Source organism: Sciurus vulgaris, assembly GCF_902686455.1.
Source record: "Sciurus vulgaris genome assembly, chromosome: 12".
Taxonomy (NCBI): Eukaryota; Metazoa; Chordata; class Mammalia; order Rodentia; family Sciuridae; genus Sciurus; species Sciurus vulgaris.
This window is the reverse complement of record NC_136473.1, coordinates 50,152,947-50,179,185: the sequence shown is the minus strand read 5'-3', so window position 1 is coordinate 50,179,185 and position 26,239 is coordinate 50,152,947. Positions and strand designations below refer to the sequence as shown.

The 26,239-nt window shown below is 36.4% G+C and overlaps 1 protein-coding gene, 1 long non-coding RNA gene and 1 pseudogene across 3 annotated transcripts in view; 1 reads left to right on the top strand and 2 right to left on the bottom strand.

Moving 5' to 3' along the window:
• Positions 1-26,239, bottom strand: part of LOC306641943 (uncharacterized protein) — a gene marked incomplete at its 5' end in the record, with an annotated part of 437,033 nt that overhangs the window by 408,465 nt on the left and 2,329 nt on the right. The window lies entirely within an intron of this gene.
• Positions 5,245-8,826, top strand: LOC306641393 (spliceosome-associated protein CWC15 homolog; annotated as a pseudogene). Its single transcript has 3 exons — positions 5,245-5,291; positions 6,764-7,159; positions 8,794-8,826. The product of its transcript is annotated as a spliceosome-associated protein CWC15 homolog (transcript).
• Positions 16,979-26,047, bottom strand: LOC306641224. Its single transcript, XR_013758067.1, has 2 exons — positions 25,299-26,047; positions 16,979-17,259 (listed from the first exon to the last, which is right to left on the bottom strand). It is a non-coding gene; the product is annotated as an uncharacterized lncRNA (long non-coding RNA).

The window sequence follows — 26,239 nt, the reverse complement described above, 5'->3', positions numbered from 1 at the left end:
TCAGTTCCCTCCTAGAGGTTCCCCTCAATTTACAGCTACCGCCTGGGCTGGGCTGCCTTCCTCTGCAAAGTTCCCAGGGGCCTGGCCCTACCTCCTGGGCCTGGGAGCCTCACCCTTCGCAGAAGAATCTCCTTAGGCTGCCCCTCCTCAGAGAATCTGCCCGCAGTCCTGGAACCTTCGCTCAGCCCCTAAGCTTGTCTCTGTGGGGCTCTTCCACCAAGAAGCCTCCTAGATCCTGGGACCCTGCTCTGCACCTAATCGCCTGGCTATGCGGCCCCTCCTTTGAGCAGACACCTGGGGCCCCGTACAATCGCTCTGAGTCCCAGAGACCTGCCACACGCCTCTTCCTCCAGACAGCCGTCCAGTATTCCAGTGTGGTCAGAAGGAGTCCAAGAAACTCACTGCGTGCCTCCTCCTCCCACCAACCGCCCATAGCCCTGGGCAATTAATCACTCTGAGTAGAAGTGACCCTCCTCGTTCCTCCTCCACCTCCAGGTAACCCCCCGGGTGTTCAGGAGCGGTCGTTCTGAGTGGCTCTGAATCCATGTGACCCGCTGCATGGGTCCTCTGGGCAACCGCCCGGAGCTCTGGTACGGCCACTGGAGACCAAGCGACCCACCGCGCTTCTCCTCCTGGCAGCCCCCCTGTGTTCAGGAGCTGTCGCTTTAAATCCAAACAACTCACCAATCGCCTCCTCCTCTCAGCAGCCACCTGGAGCTCTAATGCAGTCACTGCGGGTCCAAACGACCCGCCGCGCTCCTCCTCCTCCTCCTCCTCCTCTGGGCAGGCCCCGGTGTTCAGAAGTGGTCTGAGTCCAAACAGCTCGTCACGCAGCCCCTCCTCTGGCAACCGCGTGTAGCTCTGGTATAGCCACTCCGAATCCAAGCGGCCATGCTCCTCTTCCTCCTCCTCCTCCTCAGGGCAGGCCCCGGTGTTCAGAAGCATCGCTCTAAGTCCAAACAGCTCGCCGCGCTGCTCCTCCTCTTGCAACCACCTGTAGCTCTGGTGCAGTCACTCCGAATCCAAGCGGCCATGATCCTCCTCCTCCTCCTCAGGGCAGGCCCCGGTGTTCTGAGTCCACATAGCTCTCCTTGCCACTCCTCCCCTGGGCAGCCACCGGAGCCCCAGTGGTTGCTCCGAGTCCCAGCGCTGTGCTGAGCAGCCTCCTCTCCTCTCCAGTTGTCCGAGTTCACTGCTCCAGTGGGGGGAGGGGTGTCTCTTCGGCAGCTCTACTTCACAAAGTTTCCTGCGTTCTGGGACTACTGTCCCATCCGGGACGCCTCCCCTACAGGAGAGAGTCACCCGGCTGCTTTGAGTTGGTCCCAAGTGTCTCAATATCTCTTCTTTTGAATCCTGAGTCCTGGAGCAAAATGAAATGCAGCCACCCTCTAGGCCGCCATCTTGAAACTGCTGGATTTTTCTATTTATTACAAGTACCATATAGAATAATACAATTAATGTAAGTAATACAAATAAAATACAATATAAAAATGACACCTACTCATCTCTAAGTCTCTAAGCCTTACTCCATGAAATGAAGTTTAAGGTTTAAATGAGGCAGAGAAATGGGAGAAAAACACTAGGGATTCTATCAAGCTGCATGTTATGCACATTCTTCAAATCACATAAAAGCCCTCCCAACACACACACACACACACACACACACACACACACACACACAAACCCCGAGTGGAATGGTTTATGAAAGAAGCAGATAATGATTAAGTGGATAAAAATATTGGGTAGGGAAAATCTTTCTTATATTGGAAAGCCAAAATGGTTTATAAATTTAGCTCTCGTCTGAGAAAATACTTTATAATTCTTTTCCAAACTAATATACTGTGGGAACTATTTGCAATTTATAGATGATGATAATAACATAAAAGATCATTAAAAGCCTCTTAGAAACATTAATAGAATAAATCAACAAAAATGGAGAAATATAATCAACATAAAATATATTCATTCCCAAAATTTACAAAGGCAAATTTTAAAAAACCCGATGTGTGCAAATTTGTAAAAATGTATACCTTGCTTCATTATCTTTATTATCATCTTATTTATAATGATTTATCTGTGTATATAAAATCTGCATATTTCAAGAAAATTTTCTTCTCATCGAATTTGCAAATTTCAGGAGAGTGGTAGCCATCCTGTACAGGTCACGTGGTGTACAGATATAATGTTATCAGAAAACACATTGGTCACCAGGTTTGATTATTGTGTGAATAAGCAACTGCTTCAATCATTAGGTGGAAAAATCAGTTATTACAAGGGCCACTATTTTTTAAATGTAGTTCAAAACTCATCAAGCATCTAGGCTTCATTATTCCTCTGAAAAGGGAAGTCAGTCAGTCTAGCACAAAAACAATTTGCAGAGAAATCCAGACCTGTACCTCTCAATTACAAATTGCATGCATAACTTCTAAAAGCACAATCCTTTATCCTTCATTTCAAGAGAGCTTTAAAGATAAAAGGGATTAATAATCTAGAAATAAACTACTATGAAAGATGAATACACAAAATTTGATTCTTTGAGAAGATAAATAAAATAGCAAAACTGAAGATGAGAAAATAATCAACAATATAATACTGTGCAATTCTACAGCAGGACAAAATAAATAAAAGATGGCGACAACGACTGGGTATTCCAGAGGAAAAGGATGGATTCATAGCAAATCAAAATGCCCTAGGATGAGCTGTTATGATGCCCTATCAGCTTCCAGAATCAGAGTGCCTGAGTGGAAACCACAGAGGGAACTCGACAGTAAAGAGAATTAGAATGCAGTCTCTAAAACTGACAGGATATTAGGCAAGAGAGTCAGAGAAGAATGAGTCAAACGTGACTGCTTTGGGAAAAATAGATGAAGAGGTACCAAATATTCATAGTTCTTCAGTCAGTATTTTCATTTATAGGAATCCATCCTAGAGAAATAAAAAGTGCATAAAACTTGTGCCCCAGAATGTCAGAGCAATAGTAGTGTTTCTCCAATTGGTTTTGATATTATAGAAGAAACATATCCATTGTAATGCAGAAAATAATACAGGGCTTACTTTTTTAAAGTTAAACAACAAAAGAAAAGTCTCCCTATTCTGAAATTCCTATGCACTAACTCTTTTGATCCATCTCAAGTACTTGAAGTTAAAAGATGGTACATCTCTCCAACAGCTGTTGTTGCATTACAACTTGATTTCATTCCACAGTACTTTCATGGATATCTTTCCATATCAATATATTCTGGCAGCTAATTCCAGTTAATATTATAACAAGTTTGTTAAATATTTGAGTCTTTTATAGTTTTGGGTTATGACAAAGAATGATAAAATTAATCTGCCCATGCATTTCTTCCTACATGTTTTACTTTATTTATGTAAGATAAAAACCACATATCATTTCTGAAAAAAAGCCTACCCTCTCAAAGGCTATCTATAGCAAGAATATTTTGAAGTGTGTTAATATACCCTTCTCTCTTGTATTTGTGTTTGTATTTACAGAACCTAGCTCCTGTTTTTCCTAAGGTATCAATTTTCATCAGGGAGGATTCAGATTATACAAGAAAAAAATGAAGAAGGATGAACTCAGTATTCAACTTTTTACAGCAAAAGAAGAATTTTGGGAGGCCACAGCTGGACGGTATCATCATGCAGCAACTGAGAGTCCATGGAGAGGAGGGGTGGCACTTCGGTTGTCTGACACCCTGAGAGGACAAGAACACACCTCTGGGCTCCCATGACAGCCCTTTCATCCTGGGATGAATGAATGTACCAGCCTGCCCAGGAGTCCAGGCTGGGAACTATAGACTGGTCCCACCCTGGCTGGGTGTGTGGGGGCAGAGATAACTGTGTATTCACTCTCTGTGGGTTAGATATTTTCTTTCTGGACTGGGGTGCTATCTGAATAAACTAGCAAAATCTCACTACTCTTAGGCTGAGGAACAAGGCCTCTGGGGTAAGGATTTCCTAGCAATATCAACTGTGCTTTCCTATTACTAAAATAACGAGAAACTTGGCCCCACACTCCGATCCACTGAAGAACCATATTGGAGACACCCTGAATGGGCCTACAGGGAAAATACAGATGCATATCCCTTTTGCAGCTGCCCACTGCACTCCACCAGCTTCACCCTGGAAAATAAAGACCTACACGGGTCATCTTTTCTAGAGACCTCTAGTGAACTCAGAATGAGAGGCATCTTCTAGCACCCTGAGGGCTCCAGAGCAGGAGAAGTAAGAGAAAAGCACATGTGAAGGGCAAGCGGGCTGCCATCTTTTCAGAGTTACTTCTGGTCTCCCCACGACTTGCCCATCTTTTCCTATTACTCATGAGAGTTAACATACATGTACCAACACATATAAATCTACAAATGACTATATGAACTGTAGAAACAAGCTAAGTGTACAATAAAGGATAATAAATTGTACAACATACCGACACATTTAAGTAGTATGGGGTCATCAAAAATACAAAACAGAAAAATATCAATTATAAAATGTCAAATGAAGAAAGTAGGATATAAAACTACATTTTATAAATGTGCATGAATTCAAAATAAAACACTAATACTTCCATAATTATAGATTTCTTAGTACAATGCATTTTTCTGTATTTTCTAACACAAATTTGCATTGCTTTCGAAATTAGAACAAATGAAATACTATTAGAAGACTAATACGTATGTTGAACATAAGCAATCATAAATGACCAAGTCCTTGTTTGTTAAATTAACATGATGCTTTCTTGTAATTTTAATATTAATATGAAATACATTATGAAGAGTTTAGTAAAACAACTTTCCCTAATCAGCAAAATTAATGTTTTCTCTTGTCTGCACCCATGGGAGACCTCTGCACCACACAGATTTATGTACAAAACACACACACACACACACAAGTTCCATGGAAAACCCCCAAACTTCAATAAATATTTAGACTTATGCTATCGACCCTATGCCATGAAAAGATACAATTATAAGATCAATAAAATGTAATTAAACTTGGAAAAACTTGTATTTATTTCTTCTCACAAAATACTTAGAAAATGATTACCTAACATGCAGATCTCTACAAAGAGGAGAAGTAGAAAAATAAAATCTAATCCAAAATCTTACAAGAAACATTTTAGGAAATAGAAACCTACTAACCCAAACCTTGATCTAATATGTCATACACAGGACTTTTTATCTTTTCCTCATCCTGTAACTTTACTATCATAGAGGCAACTTGAATGCAGGCATAAATCAAAACATGCAGGAGGAGGATAGAATTCTTAGTTTTCTATTAGTGCAACAGAGGTAAGTTAAAAAGGCAGATGCAGGAGCTGGACAACATTCTGAAGGTGCCTGTGCCCAGATGGCACAAACTAATCTCAGAAATATAAAAGCAAATCCTCAGTTATGACAGGAGCATGAAGTCTTAAACTAGCCAGCAGCTCAATACCATTCTTATCATTATGCCAAATTTCACCACTTTCATTACAGACATAATCATGCAATTTTCATAAAATGATTCAAAGGAGCTCAGAAGAAAAGTCTGCATAGAAAATTAGAGAAGTAATGTACATTAGAGAAAAATTCTACTATGCTCCATCTTCATGATGTTATGCAATGTGACAAGGTTTGTGATAACTGTCATTGCACATGCCTGGGAAACCAGGAAGGAGCCTGATGGGTGGGTGGTATCCAAGTAACCAAAGAACTATACACCCAGAGAAACTTCTGGGTGGGTTTCAGCACTTCAGGAAATTGAGGTAATGGAGAAGAAAGAATGGAAGAGAAATTGGAAATTTAGAAACACATGGAAAACCTGTCAGCCTTTTTACATGCGTTTCTAACATCAAAGAAAATGAGATTTACAGGGAGTCCAAAATTTTACTTTCCTCCTTACCTTAGAAGACCAGAAGGTAATTAATTGACTTTACATCTGCCTTTTCTTGTCCATGAGTAGAAGGCTTTTCTCTTCCATGAAACTTAAGTATTTTCCTGTTGTGATGTGGCATAGTTGGACAGCTGGCCCCATCTTATGTTGCTCCCACTCCACCTAAGGAAACAGCAGAACTTGGTCCAACAGCATCACAGGAGCAGCAGAAATTAAAACATGCGGGTTGCACTATATTAAATACAAGTGTACACATATATAATTAAGCTGCCATCTTTATAACACATGAGGAAAAGGAAATATACCTATATACTATACCTATTTCTAGTACTATACTATTCCTAAATTTTCTGAATTGTGAAGTTTTGTAAAAACTATGAGTTTACTCCATCTGGTCCAGTCTACTGCTTCCTTTTCCACTGGATGAAAAAAAGAATAATGTACGCCAGGAGCAGAGGATTCTGGAGGCCAAGAGTAGCAAGGTTTCTGTGTGATCTCTAGAGGGTGTTCATCAGACCTGGCCAAAGTGAGCTACGAGAGGCTAACACCTTATTTTCCTTATGCAGGTGGGACAGGAAAGGAAAGCCAGGGTCAGAGTCAGTGGCAGGTGGAGAAGCTCCAGAGCTGTGGGCAGGGTGGGGCCTGTGGAGCTCTCCTTGTGCCATGGAGAAAACGGCAAGACGGGAGCTTTGCCTATAGCTTAAGTGGGCTCGGGTCCTCTCACCCACAAATCCCACACCAGAGCAAAGACAAGAGTTCCTCGTGAACATCCAAGGGCACACTCTCGGAATAACAAATCACGAGGTGTGCTGGAGTCGAAGGTACCCTGCAGCAGAAAACCCTGTTTCTCCCTCTCTGGACACAGCCTGTACCCTTCGTGAAAATCAAGAGACAGCATAAAAGGTAACACAGCAGCCAGGCTGACTTTTGAACCTGCAAGAGGTGGAAGAGGAAAAGAAGAAGGTGTTTTGAGCCAACTCTCAAAGCAGTATTCAAGCAGAGATCTTCCCTCTTATACAAAGATAAAACACAGACAGACTACTCAGGATGCCCCTAAAAGAGGTTCCTAACACCTGACTCCAGGAGGGATTCGGAAGAAAAAGAAAGCTGCTTGCAAGGGATAAAAAATAGGGTTCATCCAAACTTAGAACAATCAAGATCCTCTTCAGTGTCAAAGAAGCCTCTGTAGATCAGATTCCTGCTGCCAACCTTGATGCAGATGATCCTTCAACAGATGAGGAAGATGAAGATTTTTGAAGAGGAGAGTGATGATGTTGATACTGCTGTTCTTGCAGAACTGGAAAGGAAGAAAGGAAGAAAGGAAGAAAGGAAGAAAGGAAGAAAGGAAGAAAGGAAGAAAGGAAGAAAGGAAGAAAGGAAGAAAGGAAGAAAGGAAGAAAGGAAGAAAGAAAGAAAGAAAGAAAGAAAGAAAGAAAGAAAGAAAGAAAGAAAGAAAGAACAGAAGAGCAGGCCAGGAAGGAACAAGAACAAAAACCTGAAGAGAAAATTCATATGGAGAACATTCCGAGTGGGAACCCTCTTCTTAATCTCACTGGCCCATTCCAGCCTCAGGAAACTTCAAAGTTCAAAGAAGGTGGGCTGATGATACTGTGTTGGAGAACTGCGCAAAAGGTGAAGATGATCAAAAAAGAAAGACAAAAGGGTGGTAAATGATACCCTGCCATCTGAATTTCACAAAAGGTTATGGAAAAATATATTAAGTAATACAGTATTCTGTGCTTAAATATTGTAAAAGGTTAAAAAAAAGTATGCCCAACAAAATTTTCCTTTTTTTTTTTTTTTTTTTTTTGCGATGCTGGGGATCAAACCCAGGGCCTTGTGCTTCCAAGGCAAGCACTCCACCAACTGAGCTATTTCCCCAGCCCAGAATTTTACCTTTAAACTCAATATTTATCAAGTTTTACTATTTAGGTGGATTTGATCAACTGTATATTCATATTCAATGAAACAATATTATCATTAATAATTAATACTAAAAGAAAAACTTCAAATTACAAACTAAAAAAATATATAAATGTATATAAACATTTTGTTGCAAAGGGTGTGGTGAGAAGGAAAAGTCTTCCAGTCACAAAAATATACTACCTTGGGTTAGCATTCTATAATGAGAGGGTAAATGAAATGAGAAGAGGATTCATACACATTGGTTTTTCTTACTGTTAAATGAGATAAGGTCAATTATTTTTAAAACAAAGTGAGAATGAAATCACAACAGCATTTTCCAATGGATACTTTGAAAGGAGTGGTGGTGCCATTTTAAAATGTCACTCCTTTAGTACACTGGAAGTTATCTTCCATGAACCTATCTAAACTAAACACAGAAAAATTCCTGTCCACCTTCCAATGTTCAAAACAGGTACAAATGTCTACAAAATTACCACGTGGGATATCTAAACAAAACCAACAGAAGACCACGAAACTATTTTAATCATCATTCCATAGGCTCTAATTTTGTTTTACCTCTTTTTGTGAAATTGTCACTAGGGGCTTATAATTCCAAACTAATTTCTTTAAGATCAGAAACCATCTCTCATTCTATACCTTATTCCTCTCAGTTTCTAGCTTAGCTAATATATCTTGTGTTTGATATCCCAGATGTGACTTAATATGATGTAGAAGATATTGTTAATTTTAAAAAAAGAAAAACTATGAAGAAAATGCAAGAATGAGTACAAAAAATGGAATCAGTATGAAATTTAAAAGGCAGATGCTAAGTATTTTCAAGGAATGGCTCTAAATTTGGCTCTCAGTTTTCTAGCAGCCAATCCTGATGCTGGGCGTATTATTAGTGCCTAATCCATGCTGAGTACTGTTGGATGAAAATTAGAATGGAAAAATCATCAGGTGTAGCTGGAAATCTGCAGTCTTTTCCCTTTCTAAGGGCCTTTTCTTTTATAGGCTATTTTGATTTGTCAGCTTCAGCTGACCTGATTCCAGAAGCCCTTTTTGCTACTGGTTGTGTGGTTTCTTGCTTCCAATTTATTCAGAGTTCACACTTGCATTTACGGTTTATTTTATTATTTGTATTAATAATTAGGTTTTGAAATTTTGACCCTGATAATAAATACTGATTTTAAAATAACACACAACACTCTGTCCTTTAGCAAATGAACTATAATTTTATGTTTATAGCAAACATATATTTCATTGTTGATGTTGGATGCCTTGCCAAAGTAACTTCTAAAATAATGGTTAAAAAAAACTGCTAAAATAATTTATGACCTGGTCTCTGATAATTTGTACAAATTATGTAAGGATTTAACATAATATTCTGTATAATTTTTACCCCATATAAGGTGGGCTAATTATATAGGGGGATAAATAATAGACAATGATTTGGGGGCTGTGCAAACCAAGATTTTAACAATTCAACAGTTATCTGACAAGTAGGAATAGGGACAATTAGTATTTCATTCTACTCATGTACTTTATATATATATATTTTTGCAAAGACTTTGTATTTCTTTTCCAATAGCAAACACATATTAAACAAAGGTCTATTATTGAGCAGAACTAACCAAAAAATCTGTCTGGTACCTAAATCTACTTTTATGAATCATCAAGAAACCAAACTTTATTTTATTGTTAATGCTTTGTGATAGGTCATAAAGGATAATTAAGATGTGATGAAAGAATAGATCAACCAGCATGTCTTTGCTTATTTTCAGTCCAATGCACACAATTGGACAAATATACATGCATGTGAATACGTACCCATAACTGAATTACTCTGTCTACATGTACAATAAGATTAACCTATGTTTGGCACATTAGGGGTTAGCACTCAAGAGCAACAATGACAATGTGGCTGCCATTAATTTTTTATTCTAGACAATACAGCTCAGATTTGAAAAGAAAAAAAGGAAGGAAGAAAGGAAAAAAGAAATCTAAGGCCCCTCTTCTATTGATACAGCAGGCTTTAGAAGACAAATCCCTATTAGTGTCAATGGTAGTTATATGTCTGAATTTCCCCCCATGTTCACTAGGCTAAATGGGAAAATTTGACAGCCTACTCCCTAAAACCATGTACAACAGCAATAATCTTGTCTTTTCAGAATTTTCTACGTGCAAACTTCCCAAAATCTTGCACTTAATGTATTTCACATTAAATTAGATTAGAGGAGAGTTGAATGATTTTTTTTAAAAACCCTCAACGAATTGTTCCTTAATTAAGTTGGGTGATTTGTGATTGAAAAAGGATGTTAGATTTCTAGTCAGATAGGGCTCAGTTCACAATTACTGATGGAAGAAAAATAAGATACAGAATTGAGTTTCAGAAATCAATGCAAAATAATAAAAAATTAAAAGGGAGGAGCAGTCTATCAATAGCACTGCTGTAACAAAGGGGAGGCTTATTTTATATTGATTAGCTGCTGTTAAATAAGGTGTCACTGCATCCCAACAGTGCAGGGTCTTGCAGGGTTTTTTAATGCAAGGCAGGGTGGGGGGGGGGAAATTGGACAGAACCAGAGCATCAATATTAGAGCTGTAAAAACACTTGTAAATGCAATTCTGCAGCTCACCATCAGAGTACCTCTCTAACCAGTAAGCCATGGTAGTCTGGAAGAAAGAAAGTAGATTGCTGCTGCACAAAATTCCTCATTGGACCTTCTAGAGAGTACTAGGATTTGGTTCCTGTTAAGATGGAACTAACTTGGGAGGTTATTTCTGAATGCTGTCTAATGCAAGGCATTTACCACCTCACATCTATAGATTTCACAGCTTAAATAAATTATGCAGAACTTAACAGCCCCTTAGAAGATAGCTATCAGATACTCAAATGTGGTATTCAACGATAGTGGCAGTTATTTTCTTGAAAAATTGTCCTGCAATAGAACAGAATCTCTACAATTATTATCCATTTCATTATTTCATAATTGAAAAGCAAAGATATACATAGGAGATGAAGATGAAGGTACATTATTATTATCTTCAGGATTCAAAATCATAATAATGCTTAAAATTTAGCAGCAGTAATGTTCTCACATGGAAGGAAAAATTATCATATCCTAAAACAATATCTAACACACTCTAATCTTCTGAAGAAGAGCAAAAGGAATTCTAATTTCTTCTTTAGGGTCTTGATAGCAAAAAAGCAGGGTGAGAGAATCTACTACTTATAAGATTTATGTCTTTAGTCTTAGGGGTCATCATCTAAAAATTGGAAATGGTAAAATCTTCCCTTTCTAACTCATTAGGCTTTAGGGCAATAGACAATCTAATGCCCATAGTAACATGAGAAATTGTAAAGCGATATACTTACTTAAAATATTGCATTATTCTTTTCTGAAGAATAAGCTGAACAAAAGGAATAGGGAATCCTTCATGGGAACTAATATCTTCTAGTGGTTACTGCCAAGGAAACCAAAGACAGGTGTCATACTTCGGACAAGAGCCCCAGAAATCATTTATTCAATGGAGCCTTCTACTAATCAGTTAATGTTTTTTTAAATTTTTTTTCTTATTCCAGGGAATTTCAGCTATCTTAAACATGTGACAACCAAATGGTAACATTCGCAAAAATTGGGGTGAACAAGTGGGTGGAGACAAAAAAAGTTTGGGAACAGGAAAATGGATGAAAGGCACATTATTAAGACATAAATATATTGGAGCTGCTACATACCAGCTTACAAACGCTAACTGTGCACACTTCTTCAACTTCACATCTTGTGATGTTATGTGGGTAGGAATCAGCCAAGGTACGATAGTTTGCAACTCAGAAATTAGCAAGTATTAAACTCAAAACTTCTTTTTTTCCCCTAAGAGCTGTGAAATATTTGTCAACACCACAGATGACCCCAAAACTTTGCCATAAACTTCATAGTACCCAAAGAAAAAGGGAAGTGTTGTTTGTTACAGTCCAATGTCTGCAGGGTAATTTGTATCTACGTTCTAGGAGGAATTTGTAACTGTTATTTTTACAAAGCACAGGAATATCTTGCCTCAGTTTCTCACAAAGTAAGTACTATATGAGGGAGTAGATAACCCTCTCCAATTTTCCATCTCCAAAATACTGAGCAAAAACAACTGTTTTAAAAGCAGAAATATTTCAGCATCCCATATTTATACTGCCATTGTACCACAAGTCAAGAGGAAGTAAGTAAAGTTTTTGTTTCTTTTTTTTATTAATGAAAAACAAAAGTTACTGTTTTTTCAAAAGCACACTGTTAGTTACCTTTCCATCACAAAAGACCGGATATAATCAGCTTATAAGGACCAAAGATTTATTTTGGCTCACAGTTACTGGTGTTTCAGTCTACAGTTGGATGACTCTTGCTTTTGTGACTGAGAGGAGGCAAAACATGATGAACTGGGAGTAGGTGCTCCAGCAGAGTCTCTCACCTCACTGTGGTCATCTCATGATGGGCTGGAGAGCAATGAGAGGAGGAAGGAATGGGAATCCAATATCCCCTTCAAGGGTTCGCCCTCACTGACCTAACTTTCTCCCACTATGCTCCACCTCTTAAGTGTTCCACCCCCAATAGTGCTATGACGGATGACCAGGTCTTTAGCATATAGATGGGCCTTTGGGAGACATTTAAGACCCAAACATAGCATACACTGTTATCAAAATAAAGTTTAATGATATCGGAATTCTGAATCATCTACATATAGCAAGGAACTACCAGAGAAGTAGAGAAAAACAGGAGATATTAATTCTATGAATACTACCATTTCTCACAAGCAGGTCACAGTTCCTAACTGAATGGATAATTCTAGATTATTAATTTGATTTATGTTGTTTCTGATTAGCCTCTACTTTTATCTTCTTTTATGCTTTTACAGAAAATTTCAATGTAGTTTACACTTGTTCTGTATATACTAGTTTTAATACATAGATATAAATTTTAAAGAACAGGCTTTCTTCTTACTAGAAATATTAGTCTGAATTCAAAAATCTTCATTTTAGCTGTATAGGTATATGTGTGTGTATCTTAAGATTTATCTGCTCCTATTGAGCAATATTTTATGTCTTTTTCACTGAAATGATTCTCATAAAAAGTATAGTGAGAGAAGGAAAAATACATTTCATAATATTGGTAGACTACCATCCTGTCTTCTAAGCTTTTTAATTTTAGCCCATTTTCTCTATTCTTTTTTCCTCTGTTCTTAATACAAGTGCTATTTGCTCAGACAAGGATGTCAGCATCACTAGAATTTCAGAAAAGAAAAAACACTTGTCAACACTTTCACTTTTCCTTCATCCTAACTCCTTTGTGCATTACGAACGCACCTTTCAGAACACAAACACAGACACACCTATCTTCCCTGCCACTCACATGTAACACTCAATCTTCAACTGCATCCTTTACTCTGCTCTTAAACTACAATCCATTCACACTCCTGATGAAAGAGCACTGCTTAAAATATTGGACATCAACTCTACCTCTTTTACATTACAAGAGTAATGGGCAAGGGAAGAGATTATCTTTCAGGAGTTTGGCAAGTACTTTATTAATTATATACACTTGAATATAATTGAATAGCATTATTGGCTCTGGAAAAACTATATATACTCATTACAAGAAATTTAAAATAGAAAAGTGTACAAGAAATAGCTATGAACTAAAATTATACAACTTTACCAGATAATAAATTGTTAATACTTCAAATCCCAGCACCCAAGTAGCTCTGTACGTATGCAAAGAAGGATACCTTCAATTTCCAAAGAGATTAAAAAAAGGCAAAATTGTCAATGATGAATTTCTACAGGGCAGAATGAGTGCCTCAAAGTTACCCTTTTCTATATGTATGCAAGCATTTAACAAATGGTTGAATATTGACACTAGTGTAAGAGATGTAACTAAGGGTTGAAGACTGAAAAATAAATAAAACACAGTCTCTGCCTTCAGAGTCTACACAGGATCAGGGAGAGGGATGTAACAACAGAATTATAAAATAGTATGATGGAAAAAAATTGAATGAAGACCCTCTAAATAAAATTGGGGAAAAAAAGCAATGGGTGATTAGGTTAAAAAAAAAGGAGTTCGTCAAACATGAAGTATTCCATTTTAGAGACTCAATGGATGAATAAATAACGTGGGTAGTAATACAATGGATTTTGCAGCAAACAAAAATCTTTGGCCAATGTAAGATGCCTTTGGTAAATTCAAGAAGTTTAAGTAATGCAGTATTTAGCAATATAATTCTATATTTCAGGAAAAAGCTCAGACCTGGAGTTATAAATGCACAGATGTTATATATGCATTGTTTTGAAGTCGCAGCAGTGAATTATGTATATTGACAGGTGGATAGATATGTCTTTATATACAGAATATATACTATAGAAATGTATATATATATACATACACACACAGAATATACACTGTATATATATATATATTTCTCTACATTCTCTATGGTAATTAATGCCACTCAAAATTCATATATTAAAACTTAATTGCCAATATCATACTATTAAAAGGCTGGACCTTTCAAAAGTGACTAGATCATGATGATACAGTCCTCAGGAATGATTAGCAACTATATAAAGACTAGAAAAACTAGTCTAGACCCTTTCTGGCTTCATGCCTTTAACGAGGTGAGGCATCTTGGAATCTTGGAAGCAGAGACTAGTCCTACCAGACACTGAACATGCTGGTACCTTGTAGCTGGACTTCCCAGCTCTGTGAGAAACAAATTTCTATTCCATATAAATTAACCAGCCTCAGGAATGCTGTTATATAATAGTATTAATGGAATATACACAATCCCCAACACTCACTCACACAGACACCTCCAGAATTTTAAAAACTTTTAATCATATATTTTATACTTCACTGGAGGAGAAAATATGCTATTTCTAAAACTTCTGAATGTAAAACTCTTCTGGGTGTAAATTAGAAGATACAAAATTCTTTTAAAAGATCAAAGTTTTTGATCATGAAATAGATCTAATCAAAGACAGTGAGGTCCCTGTCATTAAAAGTGTTCGACTAGTCTTTGTGACATCTCCACCACAGAATTATGAAAAATAGACAAGATTTTAAACAACCATGGATTTTAGAGTCTGATGTATTTTCTTAACAATCTAAGCCATAAATTTGTTCTCCTTATTTTGGACTTGTTCTTTGTGGCTCATTAATGAAGGCATGCTATAAAAGAAATACTAAAAGGGGATACATATAAGGTTTCACTTTCTTTAAGTGAACAGGTCTCTAGACTCTAAATGTACCAATGAAAATTATATACTAAGTTTCCACTCTGCTCTCTTTCCAAAAGTCATACTCAACCTACAAAGCTACCTTCATGAAACAAACATATAGCCTAGTATGACATAAGTTAAATGATTAAACTATGGAAAAAAAGAAGTGATACAATAGTAATGCTGTGAAAACACAGGTCATATAACTCATTTGTAATTGGATTTGGAAGGTCAGTGCATTCTACAGGATATGAGGCATAAATTAGCATGTGAATAGTGGAATTAGATCAATGAAGATGGAAGGAGAGAAAGCAGTCAGTAGAAGCAGGATGTGCAGAGGGTAGGACATTGGCCATGGAAGATTAGTTAATGCGTAGTACACTCATGAGAAGCGAGTGGCTAGGGATGAAGAGACTTGCACAGAGGCAGATCATGACTACACCGGACTTCATCTGAGGCAAAGAGAAACTCTGAAATACTACAACCCAATGACTGAAATGAACAGATGTTAGAGAAAGTGCCTGACTTCTCCCTGGAGAATCTGTAAAGCAAGGAGAAGAAGGTATGAAGTCAGTTAGGAGACCGACACTTTGATCTGGGAGAAGATGAATTATTATTTTTATTGGTTCTTTTTAGTTATACACAACATTAGGATTCATTCTGACATAACTATAAAAGCATGAAATACAGTTTATTCTAATTCACTCCCCAGCACTTCCAATTCCATCCCCTTCTCCCTTCCCCTGTTCCCTACCCTCTGCTCTACTGTCTTTCTGCTATTTGCTAATTTTTTTTTTTTAATTAGTGTCTTGTGGATATACGTATGGTGAGATTCACTGTGGTATATTCATATATGTACATAAGAAAGGTCAGATTCATATTCCATCCCCACTCCCTTCCCTTCATTCCCCTTTGTCTATCCACTGATCAGAAAGATGAATTATGATTAGTGAAGTAATTAGTGGGGAATAGAAAAGAGTAAACTAATCCCAAAGGCAGTTAATAGCTGAAAAATAAAGCCATGGATTCCACTAAGTTCATAACATTTAACCAGTTGCAAGTTTGGGCCCAATATGTGTTTTAGATAAAAATATTTGCCTGCCTGAGAATATTTATCAACTAATTTACTAATGGTAACAACAGTTACTGCTAGCATCAATTATGAACCATATCTCCCAGGGCATTGGAAAAGCATGAAAACCAATGTGTGGTGGGCCAGATCCCAGGACACACCCAAAACAGGAATCTGAGACATTCAGGATGTTTACATTCAGGCTTCTCCAACAGTGCCACATATTTACTGTAATGTCTCTTGTGCTCATGTGCAGAAGTTGTGGAGGGGGGCCTTGCTTCTTTCTGTAGTGAATTCCTAGACCACTGGGGAAATCATACATAACCCAAAGGATCACATGATCTCCAAATACTTTTAGTAAAGAACAGGTAAATTTTGTGGCTGACGTACTTCAGCACCACATGGAGTAAGGTTAACAACATTTTAAACATCTTTATGACAGCAGGTTTCAGGGAGCCTGGAAATTGTTGAGTTTATAAACATAAGATTGTGGAATTAATTTCATTCTCAAACTGTGAAGAGGCAAAAGTTGAAACCTGTTAGAATATTCTGACAAATATAAATTTGGTGGAACGTCAGTAAAAATATAATTATGGCTTTTCTAAATGGTACTCAAAATTGTTATTTTGATTCTGGCTCCACCTCTCTGTGTTACTCACAGTCTTTCTAAAACCTTCAGAACAGTCTTCGAGAACTGCTCATAGCAAACTCCTTTCTCATATAGCTGTCTTTTCTTGCTTTTTACCTTGCAATTTGTTTTCTCATCTTATCTGAGAGCATTTCATACTTAGTGGGGAGAAAACTGGTAGCTCTCTTTGGAACCTTTGCATTGGGCATAGGGCCACTTTATTTTTCTAAAGCAAGCACACTGGAAAAAGTCATTTATTGGAGAACATATGTGAAACCCTCAAACACAGGGTTCTCCTTGAAAATCAGAATCTATTCTGATTTTCACAATATTCCATTTAGTATAGTTGAAAAATATGGACATAATACAGAGTTCCATTTTTCCTTACAATAATGGACTTACAGCCAGGTATGGTGACACCTCTGTAATCTTAGGGACTCAAGGCTGAAATAGGAGGTCAGCTGCTTAAGAAAAGGGTTGGAGATGCAGCTCACTGGTAATGTGCTCCTATAATTCCCACTACCAAATAATAATAATAATAATACTAGATTAATTCAAGGAATTGTTTAATAATAGTATTTCAGGCTGTGTGGGAGGAGATCTTATCAAGGTTCACAGAATAGTTCAGTTGTTACTATATTCCATGTGCACACAGATCATCTGATTTAGACACATGCATACAAAAACACACTCCAATTTTATGTCCTAATTAGGAACTAATTACTGATATCCCAGGAATTTAGAAATAAAACATGTCTAGTGCACTTTGGAAATAAGAAGTATAGATTGTATATGTTAAACAGGTTACTAAGTGCTAAAACAATACAGATTATTTTTAAAGGGAATGAGAGAACTGACTACTGACTGGGAACTTAAAATGCACACTTGTTTCTTACAAATAAATTTTCCTGATGTATGTGTGTTTATGCATTTTCTTTTATACCACCAAGAATTTAATTGTACATTCTGTAATGAAAAAGGAAACAAACCAAAGGTTCTGAACACATTTTTATCTAGCAATCAACAAAGACACTTTCTCTATGTATATTTCTATTTAAAGACACTTTATTTCATATATGTCATGGATTCATTAACATTAAACTAGAGTTTAGCAATAATCTAACTCATGCCTAAGTGAAGTTCATCTAACACATATGTTTTATCCTGAAGGCACACAAGGGGCTTCCTGTACTTAGAAACAACAGACAGAATTTCAGTACCATGTTCGGGGGTCATTTTAAATAGTAAAATCATCAAATAAATAAACAAAACCTCCCCACATGAAAAAAAAAAAAAAAAACCCTCAAAACACGATTAGACAGTGGAAAGAACACTTGTTTACTATAAGAGTGAAATAAAAAGGCAGAGCATCTCTTCATTTGTCTTAGCTGGGAGTACAGGTTGTCTACTCAAAATTCTCCCTACGCTGTGCAGGACTACAAATGACAGAAAAATATCATGAGTATTGATTTTGTGACAAATGTATTTTAGCAAATAACAAAGTGAAATTTCCAAATAATGAGTTTTGACCGTAAATGAAAAAATCTCAGGTGAAGTACTGGATGTCATATAAAACAGGAGGAAGGAATTAAGAAAACAAGTTTACTTCCGAGAGGCAGTTCAAGTCTGGGAGAGATAAGTCAATCAGAGCTGGGGTAGTTTGCTAAATTGTTAAAGCAGAGACCACAGCTCAGTGACGCTGTTACACATATAAGTTATGGATAGATACCAGAAAAAGGAGAGACAAATCCAGAGAATTCCAGTGAGAAACTCAACTGACAAATCCCCTGAGCATTTGGTTGAGAAATTATTTAGTAGGTGAGAGGGGAATCTCCATGAAGTAGGAAAGAATATGTAGATAATAGTTGACCAAATAATTCTCCAAGCTAACACAGGTTTGGAAAAAATTGTGCTTCCTCAGCCACAGTAAAGAGATTTGTAATACTCAGGACATTAAGAAGACCTCAAAAGGTGTAGCCATCACAATAGGCATGGCTGGCCTAAGAGTAGCAAATGTTATAGATTTACCCTTTTCAAGCTGCAAAGTCTTGACAAAGCTCAAACCAATCTGCAAACAACTGCATGCCCATACACAAACACAATGATTCTTAATAAAATGAAACAAAATCTAACAATACATAAAATGTACTAGGTCTAGTATCATTGTGAATTTGCCAGGCACAAAAAGGAGGAAATATAGAATAACTAATAAGAGAAAACAGTCACTAGAACAGACAAAAAGGGCAAAGATAATGGAATTAAAAGGCAAAAATCTAAAATAGCTATTAGAAATAGTATAAATATTCTCAAGGATGGAGAGGAAAATAGAAAGCTATGAGGGAAAAAATAGAAAATATAATAATGATTTAAATAGAGCCACATCAATGTTTACAACAGCTCAATTCACAATAGCTAGATTATGGAACCAACCTAGATGCCCTTCAATAGATGAATGGATAATGAAACTGGTATATACACACAATGGAATATTATTCGGTCATAAAGAAGAATAAAATTATGGCATTTGCAGGTAAATGAATGGAATTGGAGAATATCATGCTAAATGAAATAAGCCAATCCCAAAAAACCAAAGGCTAAATGTTTTCTCTGATAGGTGAATAATGATACGTAATGGGGGTGGGGGATGAGAGAAGAATGGAGGAACTTTGGATTAGGTAGAGGGAAATGAGAGGGGGGGAAGGCGCAAGGGCATGAAAGACAGTGGAATGAGACAGACATCATTACCCTGTGCACAAGTATGATTACACAAATGGTGTGAATCTACATCATGTACAACCATAGAAACAAAACGCTGTACCCCATTTGTGTACAATGAATCAAAATGCAGTCTGTAAAATGAAAAAAATAAAATAAAAAAAAATAAATAGAGCTTTCGGAGAGGTAAGAAAAAGATACAATGGATCTATATGTTTTTAAAAGATGGATTCACAGGGAACACTTACCAACTTATTTAGTGTAGCTAGTGGTACCCTATTAGGAAAATAAGAAAAAAAGACACAACAGATAGAAAAATATGGGATAAAATATTAACAAGTTAAATACTGTAATATAACAAACAAAATATAGCAAGATTAAGGGGGCATCAAGATATAAGCATAGCTTAACAAAAGAGCAATTTGCTACATTAGTGGAATAAAATAAATACCATGTAATTATCTAATTAGATACATGAAAGTATTTGACAAAATTCTAACACCTGATATTCACAGAAAGTCAACTATTCAAACAGGCAAAGGATAATTATGTAAAATCTGCAGCTAATATCATACTTAATCACTCTTAATCACCATTGTATTTTCTACTCTGTTCAAATTGTGCATCAGGGCTCAAGCAGTGCAATGAAGCTGTGGAAAGAAACCCAAATATAGAGGTGGAACAGGAAGAAGCATAATTTCTATAATAGCCAATAACATGATTGTCTGCCTAGAAACCATTAGGAATCTACAAATCAACTACTAAGACTGATAGGTGAGTTTAGGAAGATCACCAGGTACAAAAATCAATTTATTTCCAAATACTAGGGGGAAAACACTCAAAGTTAAATAAATGATGCTATTTACAATAACATAAAGATGAAATGCATAAATATAAATCTAATAAGATTGATGTAAGACTTCGACAGTGGGAACTACAAATCATTCCAGAAAGGAATTTAAAAAGGCTCAACTAAGTAGAATGAAACAAGATGTTAGATGAAGGACTCAGTATCAATATGATTTCAGAAATATTTGCACAATACTGCAAAGGTGTCTTTAAAATTGACCCAACACAACTGCAATTATAATATCATCAGGGAATATGAGAAGCTGTTTTTAATTTTTTATGGCAACTCATTGAACCTAAAGTGGCTGAAAAAAAGTGAGAAATACCAATGTTGAATGACTTCTAAAACTAAATTACAGTAACTCTTAATTTAATTTGTGGGGAGCTAGAAAGCTATGTGTAATTTTCCAAACCAAACCAACAGACCAAATCCTGCCACAAGATCTTGGCCTCTTTCAATACAGTACAAACTCTCCACCATGACACCATTTGAGGTAACACTTAAAATGAGAAGTGTCAAATTCCAGAGATGGAGTATCTCCAGAAGAAAACTTATGCTATGATTGGATGGCAGTGGCTTGAATCTCTGCCTGTGAATATTTTGATTTATATACAGAATGGCAATATGGTCTCTGAGAAATGTATACAGGTGGAACACTGTAAGCACTGAGTGCTAGAATTGGCTTACCCCCATCTAGCTATGGGCTTTGCAGGTGGCTATGCTTTTCTTGATCTTGTTTTCCTCATTTGAAGACATAGATAGTAAGATTAGATAATGCCTAAAGTACATTTTCAATGTGAAAACTCCAAAGTGAAAAAAAAAAATCAGTGATTTCCTTTAATCACTCTCTTTCCCTTAAGATAATAAATTTTCCCTTATAATAATTATTATTTATTATATTTTTCCCCTAAATGTGTGGTCAACAATTTACAGAATATGATTCTGATGATTCAGAGGTTGAAATAGCCTATATAAGAGTAATATCATACCCTGTAAGCCAGTGATCATTCCAGTATTTATATCCACAAATTCATTTAATCCTCATGAACACCCTACAAAAGTAAGCATTATAATTATAATTTTACAGATAAGACTAAACAATATAATTTCCACTTAAAAAGTTATCCTGCCAAACCTATGAATTTGATTATGTTACCTTGGAACCTCCCAATTCCTCTCTTGCCTACGGCTAATTCAGCCTCATCAATCTCCCTTACTTTTCCACATGGCCAAATGGTAATTGTCCTGGAGATTGCCGAATTTACAAGAAAGTACTCTTAGACAAAGTGACTTATTCAGAAGAGAGATTAAAATTGTTCATAGAGATTTTGGAATCTTCAGTTTCCAGGAGGATTTTGATCCTGGTTATTAAACACACACACACACACACACACACTTACTTTATGATTTATGAAATAGGAAGGTCAAAGTCAAGGCAGGAACCACCAACATGTAGCAGGTGAGCAAAAGGAGACAGTGGATATGGTAGTATTAATCACCAATATCCACTTTTCCAACACTCCTGGGAAGAGTATGTTATATCCCTACAACATGGGAGTCAGACTTGGGCATATGACTTGCATTGGCCAATGGAACAAAGTGGCAAAAGCCTTAGGAACATACTTGTTCTTTGTTGAACTCTCTTTTTCCCCTCTGCCACATATTTCAGAGAAGCTTCCCTGGTTGTGGGGATAAAAGAGTAAGAAACACAATCTAAAGTGCAACAGAAACTTGTCTTTGATCTCTTGAGGCACTGAGACATTAATACAATAAGGAAAATAAGGAGGGCCCAAAAAGGTACGTGTTGAGAGTAAAATAAAGAAGAGGGAAGGAACATATTACATCAAGGACAATCAAATACAAATGAATAGACTAGGGAAAGAAAGACTAGTAGAGTAGAGAAAGGAGAATGAGAGAAGGGAGAGGAGACAAGAGGCAACAGGGGGAGAGAAAAGGATGAGATCAAAAACCAAAATCCTTAGCAAATACAAAAAAATAGAGATACTACCCTGTATTCTACCAGATCATAATGGAATGAAATCAGAAACCAATAATAAAATAAAAAATAGAAATTACTCCAATACCTGGAGACTAAATAATACATTACTGAGTGATGCATGGATAGCACAAGACATCAGGGAAGAGATTAAAAAAAAATTCTTAGAGGTAAACGACAACATTAATACAACATATCAAAATCTCTGGGACACTATGAAATCAGTACTAAGAGGAAAATTCATTGCATATGAGCTCATGCCTTAAAAGTATAAAAAGTCAACAAATAAATGACCTAACACTATATATTAAAGCTCTAGAAAAAGAACAGATCAACATCAAAAACAGGAAAAGAAAGGAAATAATTAAAATAAGAGCTGAAATCAATGAAACTGAAACAAAAGAAACAATTCAAAAAATTGACAAAACAAAAAGTTGGTTGTTAGGGAAAAAAAAAAAAAAAGTGGTAAACCCTTAGCCACATTAACAAAGAGAAGGACAGAGAAAACTCAAATAACTAAAATTTGTGATGAAAAAGAAATAGTGTCATGATGGACACTATTGAAATACAAAACATAATTAGAAGCTATCTTGAAAATTTATACTCCAACAAAATAAGAAACTTCAAGGTCATAGACAAATTTCTAGAGACATAGGATCCACTCAAATTGAATCAGCAGGACATACAAAATTGAAACAAACCAATTTCAAGCAATGAAACAGAAGAAGGCATCAAAAGTCTACCAACCAAGAAAAGCCCAGGACCAGATGGATTCTCAGTCAAGTTCTATAAGACCTTCAAAGAAGAACTAATTCCAATACTCCTCAAAGTATTCTATAAAATGGAAAAGGAGGAAACCCTTCCAAACTCATTCTATGAAGCTAGTATCACCCCAATACCCAAACCAGACAAGGACATTAAGGAAAGAAAACTTTAGACCAATATCCATGATGAACACAGATGCAAAAATTCCTAAAAAACTTCTGGCAAATTGCATACAAAAACATATTTAAAAGATAGTGCACCATGACCAAATGGGTTTCATCCCAGGGATGCAAGGTTAGTTCAACATCTGGAAATCAATAAGTGTAATTCACCACATCAACAGACTTAAAGTTAAGAATCATGTGATTATTTCAATAGATGCAGAAAAAGCATTTGATAAAATACTGCACCTCTTCATGCTTAAAACACTAGAAAAACTAGGGATAGTAGGAACACACCTCAACATTGTAAAGGCTATCTATGCTAAGCTCAAGACTAACATCATTCTAAATTGAGAAAAACTGAAAGCATTCCTTGTAAAAATTGGAAAAAAAGAGGTATGCCCTCTTTCTCCAGCCCTATTCAACATCATCCTTGAAATTCTAGTCATGGAAACTGGACACACCAAAGAATTAAAGGGATATAAATAGGAAAAGAAGAACTCAAGTTATCACTATTTGCTAATGAAATGATTCTGTATTTAGAGGATCCAAAAAACTCTACCAGAAAACTTCTAGAATAAATGAATTCAGAAAAGTAATAGGATATAAAATCAACACTGATGAATGTAAGGCATTTCTATTCACAAGTGACAAATCCTCTGAAAGAGAAACTAGGAAAACTACCCAATTCACAACAGACACACACACACACACACACACACACACACACACACACACACACAAATAAGATAGTTGGGAATCAATCTAACAAAAAAGAGGTAAAAGACCTCTAAAATGAAAACTACAGAACGCTAGAGAAAGAAATAAAAAAAACTTTAGAAGATGGAAAGATCTCCCATGTACTTGGATTGGCAGAATTAATATTGCCACAATGACCTTCCTAGAAATAGAGAAACTAATAGTGAAATTCATTTGTAAAAATAAGAGACCCAGAATAGCCAAAGCAATCCTTAAGCAGGAGGCATCACAATACCAGACCTTAAACTATAATACAAAGTCATAGTAACAAAAATGGCATGGCATTGGCACCAAAATAGACAGGTAGACCAATGGTACAGAATAGAAGACACAGAGACAAACTCACATAAGTACAGTCATCTCATACTAGACAAAGGTGCCAAAAACATGCAATAGAGAAAAGATAGCCTCTTCAACAAATGGTTCTGGCAAAACTGGAAATCCATACACAGCAAAATGAAAACATGTATCAGAAGGAACACCCAAATAACATAGATGGCAATGTTCTCCTGTCTCTACTACCCTTAACAAAAACTTTTTTATCATAAGTGGTTGAAATATGTTTGTGTAGTGAGCACCACGCCACATTTAATCCCTGTACCCCATAAAAACACTTTCAGAAGTAGTCAGTGAACACTGATAATGGATATGACAATTCATCCTAATTTACTGAAAAAGATATAGCAAGTTTTAAGTAATCCTGTTTCACCTAGTTTGAGTTGATGAGATGCTTGAAAGTAATGAAGCTGTATTTCTCTAGAACCAGTCTAGAACTTTAGATTTACAATAGACCATTACCTAGGTAGCAAAGTGAGTGCATATTTAAAAAGACTATATCCTATGACAAAAAAAGTCAGTACAATCCATCTGCTCTTATAACTTACACAATTGCATTTGATTTTCCTTTTATTTTATTTTTTTTCCTAAAGAAGTCTTAGAAAAGAATGGTTTTGGGCTGGGGTGTGGCTCATGGGCAAAGTGCTCACTTAGCATGTGGGAGGCCCTGGGTTGGATCCTCAGCACCACATAAAAACAAATAAAATAAAGAGATTGTGTCCTATAGCTGTGCAAACACTTCCTGCCTGCACCACTGCCTAATTCTCAGGATAGGTCTCTAAATTTAAAAGGCTGTTACATAATCTATCAAAAATGTACATAAAAGCACCATTTGGAAGAAACAAAATTCCCCAATTCGTAGTGTCTTTAGATATTAGAAGAAAAACTTAACGGAATGAAATCTCTTTAATATTTTACAGAAGCATTTTATACTTAATCTGCTACTTTAAAACACAGTTATTTATTTCAGAATTACCTTTATACTTTGAGGCAAAGTAACTTCTGTTGCTCTACAATGCTGGATAAGACCTTGAGCCTCTTCCTGCACTTTCAAATGATCTGCCCACGTAAAGAGTTGAGAAGAGGTGACAAGGAGTCAGCTTTTAATACTCCAGTCCACAGTTAACTCAGTATTTTCTGAGGACAGGCTATCTGATTCGGAGAATGATAAGGGTAAAGCCTTTTAAAAGACAAAGAAAACAACACAAAAATCAGAGTTTCTAGAAAAACCCTTCAATCTAAAGATTTTATTAACCAACATATTCACAGTCTCTGAATAGCAAAATTATATGAACTATATACTAAATATCATTAAAATATACTACATACTGAAAAATTCTGGAAGGAGCTAAATTAATCTATTCATAGTAGTTTCCGCTAAGAGGCAAAAACTTGTTGGAATGGAGCACATTTCACTTTTTAGGCTTTACTTAAAAGAACTAACACTTTACAGAGTACTACAGATGTTGCTATCAAAGTACAAATCTTCCCAATGTCTGAAAAAGTACCTAAAGCCTTTGAAACTGGAACTTGGGCTAAGCTGCTCTTCCTGCAGGTAACTTTAGGGACCCTTAAAGGCCATTTTTAAGAAACATTTTCTGATCTCAAAAATCTGCCATTAACCCACTTTGCTGTCTTTTCAAGTCAATATTATTCACATTACAAGAATTCTCGGGCTAGGGAGATAGCTCAGTGGGTAAAGTGCTTGCCTTGCGAGCACAAGGCCCTGGGATCCATCCCCAGGGCCGCAAAAAAAAAAAAAAAAAAAAAAAAAAAAAGAATTCTTTTAGGTAAGGCAGTGTTAGGCAAAGAGGGGAGATTGAGTCTTGTGGCATTTTGATAGCCTGCATCCATTAGGTAAAATCATACATTTACCAAATGATCCCAACATAAGTACTTGTAGGTGTTCTGGAAGTG